Genomic DNA, 6831 nt, shown 5'->3' on the forward strand with positions numbered 1-6831 from the left:
TATTTACACTATAAGGAAGTTTAATCATAGGACAAATGAATGAAGAAGTCATTTTCTATGTAAAAGACTGCTTTAGAGGTTCCAGTTACAAAGAGATTATATTGCAAAACAATCAAACTAATTTTCTAAGACTTGTGACTGATACAGAGAAGAGCCAGATTTAAGTTCAGACACCAGATTCCAAAACTCACGCTCTTCAGCTTCCACATCCTTGTTGCACCCGAACACTACATAATTTACTTTCAATAATCAAAAAAGTGTTTTCCTCCCACTTGGAGCATAACTAACACATTGGCCCTATTTTAAAACATTATGTGCAACTAGATACAACTAATTTTTAAATTACATTAAAATTTTGAAACAAATGTCAAAACCGGCTCCAGTTGAAATGTATTTTGTAACAATTGAGTTATGCTGCCATCTAGTGACGATTTGGTTTCTGATATTCCCTCAGTATCAAAAAAAAAAAAAAAATCAAAGAAATTAGATTTTTCTTTATGTTCCAAAAGTAGGTGAACAAGGCTAGTAAATAGGCTGACATAGATTTACATACACATATAAATACAAATTGAGATCAGGGCTAAAATATAAAATAATAATGAAAGAAACGAATAACGAAAAACTGTTGGGTTTTTTTGCCACCCTGGATTTCCTGGAGTCGTAGTTACAGCAGTGTTCTTGAGCTGGCTCATGTGCGAATGGTCAGCTGAGGCCTCGGGTGGACCTCTGCAAAGCTATGGCGCAAGCTAAAGAAGCCAGGCAGGCCAGGGCTCTGTTAGCCTTCTCAAGTCTCCGGCCACGTTCTCATCAGCGCTAGTCTCTCTGGCATAATTAGGGACATTATCAGAAAAACATCACATGGGCGCACATGCGAGCAGGCTCACTTTGCTTTAGATGCGCCCATCCCCCACCCTCAATTCAACTCAATATATTACAAGAGATGTTTTACCAGATTTCTACTTGCAGGAAAACTGGCTTGGAGAGATGGAGAGATGGGAGGAAGGGGCAGTAAGAGAGGGGGCTGGCAGGCAGATCTGCTTGTCTGTGTGCCTACAGTAAAGGACTCGAGGCAGGTACCTTGGGCCTGGAGGAAACTGTGCACTGCAGCCCCCACCCCCCGCCCTGCTTCTCTAGGAACTAAAAGCAAGGAACAGAGGCAAACAGAAACTTCTGTCATCCTACCCACCTCCTGGTAGTCTGTAGACAATCATCTAAGGAGATAAGCTTACACTTCAAAGCAGAGGATAGTTTGGAGGATATGTACTGTTTACAAGGGCACCCTGCAGGGAGCAGGGAAGGTGAGACTGCTGGGTGCAGAGAGCAAATAGTTTGGGAGTTCCTAGTCTCTTTTCATTCTTAGTTTCTGCTATGCCCACCTTTCAGCTCTCACAGGGAGAGCAAAGAATCATTTTCTCTAGCAGAGCATAGGGTGGCACAGTCCAGTTACCAAGGCCTCAACGCTTGCAGAGGGCCCACTGGTGGTTGTGGCTTGATGTCTATCTTGGCATAACCAGTTCTTAGAGGAACGGACAGTCCCTGCTTGCTGTCCTTACTCAGAGGCTGTGGATAGCCCAGCCACATGAGTGCCCAGAAGATTGGGCAGCTTGAGCAGCAAGGGTCCAACCTCTCTACCGCAGGTCTCTACAGCAGCTCGGGAATGAACTGAGCCAGCTGATGTCATCAGGGCCCAGCAGGTCCTCCTCCAGGCCAGGGAAGCTGAAGAGAACTCCAGGTGGTCTAGGAAGATTCACACCTGGAGCTGCAGGTTTTGGTCCCAGGGTCTCAGTCCTCTTTTGATCATTGCTGGTTTGGGCTTGAGGTTAGGGTCCTGGAGGGTGAGTGAGGGCTCCCCCACAACTGATGAGGATGAATTTGTTGGGCCCATCACTGTCACTCTCTTTTCCTTTGGAGGTCAATGCTGTGATGATGCTTTGGACATTGGCATTGTTGGGGAAGGCCACCACTTGGGTGTTGGGCATGGTGAGGCAGTTAATAATCTTTATCCCAGCTGGAAACTTGCAAGAGGTAGACTGCCACCTCCTTGGCGGCCTGTGCTTGGCCAGGCTCTTGTTTGGCCGGGGGGGGACTCATAGGCTGCTTGTCTGATGTTTCACCTGGGGCATTTTGAACAGGGAGGGGGGCGCCCTTCATCCTTGGAGAATCAGTGGCTGGTGGACGCTGGATTTCATTATAAATCTGTGCTTTCACTCTCCATTGAAAATCACATACATGGACCGTCCTGACAGCAGTCGCTGCTGTCACTGCTGGCCTGTGGCTCCTAGGGCACACTCCAGGCTCCTCCAAACGGGGGGCAAGCCAGGGTGATGGACAGAGACTCATTCCCAGTCCTTGTCGGTGTGGGAGGGAGGCGAATCCTGGGAGATTCTAGGAGGGGAAGGGGTCTCAGGCCGAGAGCCTGGGGTGGGGTCAGGCACCCAGGCTTTCAGGTTGTAGAAGTTTATTATCCTTGAACTTCTTAAGTGTGGAATCTGTAGCAGTGTACATTATAAAGTGTGGGTAAGTTATTTAGAAGAATTTCTACACTTTTCCTATTATGGATTCTGTATTTTTTGTCTTATTTAAAAGAAATATTCTTTATAATTTACATTTCGTCTCAGTTCAGGTAGATTATATTTTAGAAAAAGACACATCTTTCTCCCCATCCTGGAGGATTTCCAGGAAAACCCACAAGGTCCATGTCTATGGTTGCACAGGGGAAACTTACTCCAAATCAAATTCATGTTCAAATTCAACTCATCACTCAGGAATGTTTATGAGGGCATTTGGTTTGATAGGGTCTAATTTGGTCTCATTTGAATCTAAAAAGTAACACAAACTTATGGCAAATTTTTAAAATTGACTGTTTCCAACTACTGTAATTGTACCTACAGGGTTTGGACGAAAGAAAGCAAAAGTGAAAAGGAACATTTGACGACGAGGAAGACAGCAAGAGCGGCTACTGCAACACTGCGTAGGCTTGTGAGAGCCAGTACGGATGCCACAAGCCACAGGTGGCACCTGAGCTTTGGAGTGTGGCTCGTCCAAACTGCTATGTGAGGTGAATGTAAAATACACGCTGTGTTTTGAAGACTTAGTACAAACAAACAAAAATGTCTCTTTAATATTTTTTGTGAAGATTATAGTTTGAAATCCCAATATTTAGATATACAAAATAAAGATGAACTTTTAAATTAGTTTTACTTGGGGTTCTTTTTTTACTTTTATTAATGTGGCTACTATAAAATATAAAATAACATGCGTTATATCTCTACAGGACAGAGCTGATCAGGAAGAGCCAGAATTTTCTGCCTTTAAGGATGAACTATTTCCTTGTCCCCTGACCTGGGGATTTCTGTCTTGTAGTAAAATGCTGGTTGCTCTCCCTGTCCTCCCTTTTTTTCATTTAAGAACTCTAGCTTGCATCTTCCTTAAGCTCCCACTGCGTATTTTTCTCCTCAAGCCCAGGCTGCATGTACTTACGTCTTAGAATGTGTATCTCGACCTCAAATTCTAAAGAGGAGCTTCTTTCCCATGAACACCTTCATTTCTCAGTGTTTTTCCCCCAACATTAAACATACATATTTTTATTGTTAGATGTTTTTCTTTTTTAATTAAATTTGTTGGTGTGGTGTTGATTAATAAAATTTGTAGGTTTCAAGTTTACAATTCGATTACACACCATCGGTGTATTACATTGTGTACCCACCACCCGCAGTCAAATCTCCTGTCACCATACATTTAACCCCCTTGAGCCTTTACTACACCCCCACCTCTCTGCCCTCTGGTAACCACTGTCCTGTTGAGCGTGTCCCTGAGTTTTGTTTGTTTGTTTTTCTTGTTTGTTCATTTGTTGCTTTCAGTTTTAGATCCCATATATGAGTGAAATCATGTGGTTCTTGACTTTTTCTGTCTGACATTTTGCTTAGCATGGTTTTCTCACGTTTTGTTATGGCCGAGTAGCATTCCGTTGTACGTGTGAAAGGTCAGCCTCACAGCGCGACGGTAGTGCGTCTGACTCCTCAGTGTCTTTAATTCCTACTTCAGGAAAGGAGATCATAGGATATTTAGGAAAGTCTTCTTTATATCTTGATGTGGCAACATTTCCAATCCTTTCCCTTGATGGAATTTACATCTACCTGAGACCAATGAGATGGAGTTAGGCTCTCAAGCATCCATTATATAAATTTTGACCATTTAATGTAATTCTGATACTAGGCATATTTTTCATTGAATATCTTGTAATATTAGTCTATCTTGTAATAGACTGACACAACTCTATCTAGTTGAAGTAAAAAATTAATGAGAATATCTAGACTTTATGAGAATATTATGAGAATATCTAAATTTTTTAAAACAACAAAGTTGTATATAAGGCAGGCATATACGAAAATCTCAGGAAAAATTAGAACTAGGATTTGAAAATTCATTACAATTCTTTCTTCATTCTGTATATTTAATTTTCTCTCCCTTTTCTGTTTAATTTTTCTCTCTAACTTTTGACTGATTCTCTCTAAGCATCAGAAAACATGACTACTGAGTCTTAGGGAAAATTTTAAGAAATAAAAACATTTTACATTTTGGTTTATTAAGAGTCACTATTCTCCTAGTGTTCACCCAGCTTCAAAACTTCGTATTTTTCTCTAAATGTCCCTATGCATTGCTTCTGTATGTAATGAGTGTACTAAGCTTCTTCATTCATGCAGCTCCCTTTGGCTTTCCATTTCAACTACCACCATCTCAAGTCGAGACTGCCCTACTCCCCCGGACTCCTCACCTCACCTTCCACCTGCTTGTCCTCTTCTAATATATTGATGTTCAAATTAAGAATACTAACAATCCTCTAATGGTAATAACTGACTTAATTTGGAGTTTCTGTGAAAGAGAAGATAAAATTAGTATTAAGAAGAGACACAGCCCTGACTGGTGTGGCTCAGTGGACTGAGGGCTGGCCTGCAAACCAAAAGGCCACTGGTTCGATTTCCAGTCAGGGCACATGCCTGGGTCCCAAGTTGTGGGCTTGTGAGAGGCAACAGATTGATGTTTCTCTCCCTTTCTTTCTCCTGCCTTTTCCCTCTCTTTGAAAATACATACATACATACAGACATACATACATAGAAGAGATACAAAAGAAGTGATTTACAGACACAAATAAAATTCCTGTTGAAATCCCAATGGCATTTTTTACAGAAATTGAAAAAAACCCCAAAATTCAAAAGGAAACACATAAGACATTAAATAGCCAAAGCAATTTTGAGCAAGAAAAAGAAAGCTGGAGGCATCACACTTCCTGATTTTAAGATATTCTACAAAGCCACACTAATCAGAACAGTATGGTACTGGCACAAAACAGACAGATAAACCAATGCAACAAAATAGAGAGCCCAGAGATCCAAATATATATGGTCAAATAATTTTGGACAAGGGTGTTAGGAATATACAATGGGAAAAGAGTAGTTCCTTCAATAATGATATTGAGAAAACTTGATACATGCAAAAGAATGAAAATAGAGCCTTGTTTACAGCATACCTAAAAATGAACCCCAAATAGATTAAAGGTTTAAACATAAGATGTGAGACCATGAAATTTAAGAAGAAAACATAGGGAAAAGTTTCTTGACAATGTCTTAGAAATGATTTCTTAGATATGACCAAAAAGCTGAAGCAATACGAACAAATATAAGCAAATGGGGTTATATTGAATGAGAAAATTTTTGCACAGCAAAGAAAAAAGAGTAACCTACAAAATGGAAAAAAATACTTGTAAACTGTATTTCTGATAAAGGGTTAACATCAAAATATATAAGAAACTCCTACAACTTAATAACAACAAAACTGAAATAATCCAAAAATAGGCAAGGGACCAAATAGAGATCTCTCCAAAAAAGACTTAGGGATTGCCAAAAGGGTTATAAAAAAATGTTCGACATCACTAATCATCAAGGATATGTAAACGAGAACCACAATGAGCTGTCAGCATACATTTATTAGGATTGTTTTTAAGATAATGTTGGCAAGGATGTGGAGAAAAGAGACAATTTGTACACTTCGTGGGCATGTAAATTGTCACAGCCACTTTGGAAAGCAGTTTGGAAGTTCCTCAAAAAATGGAAAATATTACTACTATTTGATTCAGCAATCCCATTTCTGGGTATATATCCAACAGAATTGAAATTAGGATCTTGAAAAGATAAATTCACTTCCATATTTATTATAGATTATTCTCAATAGCCACACGGAAGCAACTAAAATATTCATCAACAGAAGAACAGATCAAGAAAATGTAGTATACACATGCACAGTGGGATATCTCTTAGGCTTTAAAATAAAGACAATTCTGCCATATGTGAGTGAGATGAAATCTCAATGACAATATGCTGAGTGAAAGAAGCCGGTCACAGAAGGAGGAATGCTGTATGATTCCACTTCTGTGAGGTATCTAAAGTAGTCAGCCTCTAAGAAACAGAAGTACAATGCTGGCTTCCAAGGGCTGGGTGGGGGGAGCGGAAAGGAGAAGTTGTTATTTGACAGGTATAAAGTCCCAGCTGTGCAGGATGGACAACTCCTACAAACCAACCATACAGTATAACATCCATAATTAACAGTACTGTATTATATATTTACAATGTGGAGAAAAGAGTAGATCTATGTTTTTTATCACAAAATATAACAAATAAATATATAAATAAAATAATAATTGTAATGATGAAGTGGTAGGGAGGGAGCTTTTGAAGGAAATGGATATGTTTACTGCATACATAGTGTTGGTGATTTCACAGATGTATACTTATTTCTATACTCAGGTTAAATACATTAAATATATACAGCATTTTC

At 39.8% G+C, this 6831-nt stretch overlaps 1 pseudogene; it reads right to left on the reverse strand.

The window, feature by feature from the left end:
* Window positions 1-1628: 1628 nt before the first annotated feature.
* Window positions 1629-2189, reverse strand: LOC128780392 (forkhead box protein M1-like; annotated as a pseudogene).
* Window positions 2190-6831: the final 4642 nt, after the last annotated feature.

The sequence above is a fragment of the Desmodus rotundus genome, chromosome 3 (genome assembly GCF_022682495.2).
Source record: "Desmodus rotundus isolate HL8 chromosome 3, HLdesRot8A.1, whole genome shotgun sequence".
NCBI classification, from domain to species: domain Eukaryota; kingdom Metazoa; phylum Chordata; class Mammalia; order Chiroptera; family Phyllostomidae; genus Desmodus; species Desmodus rotundus.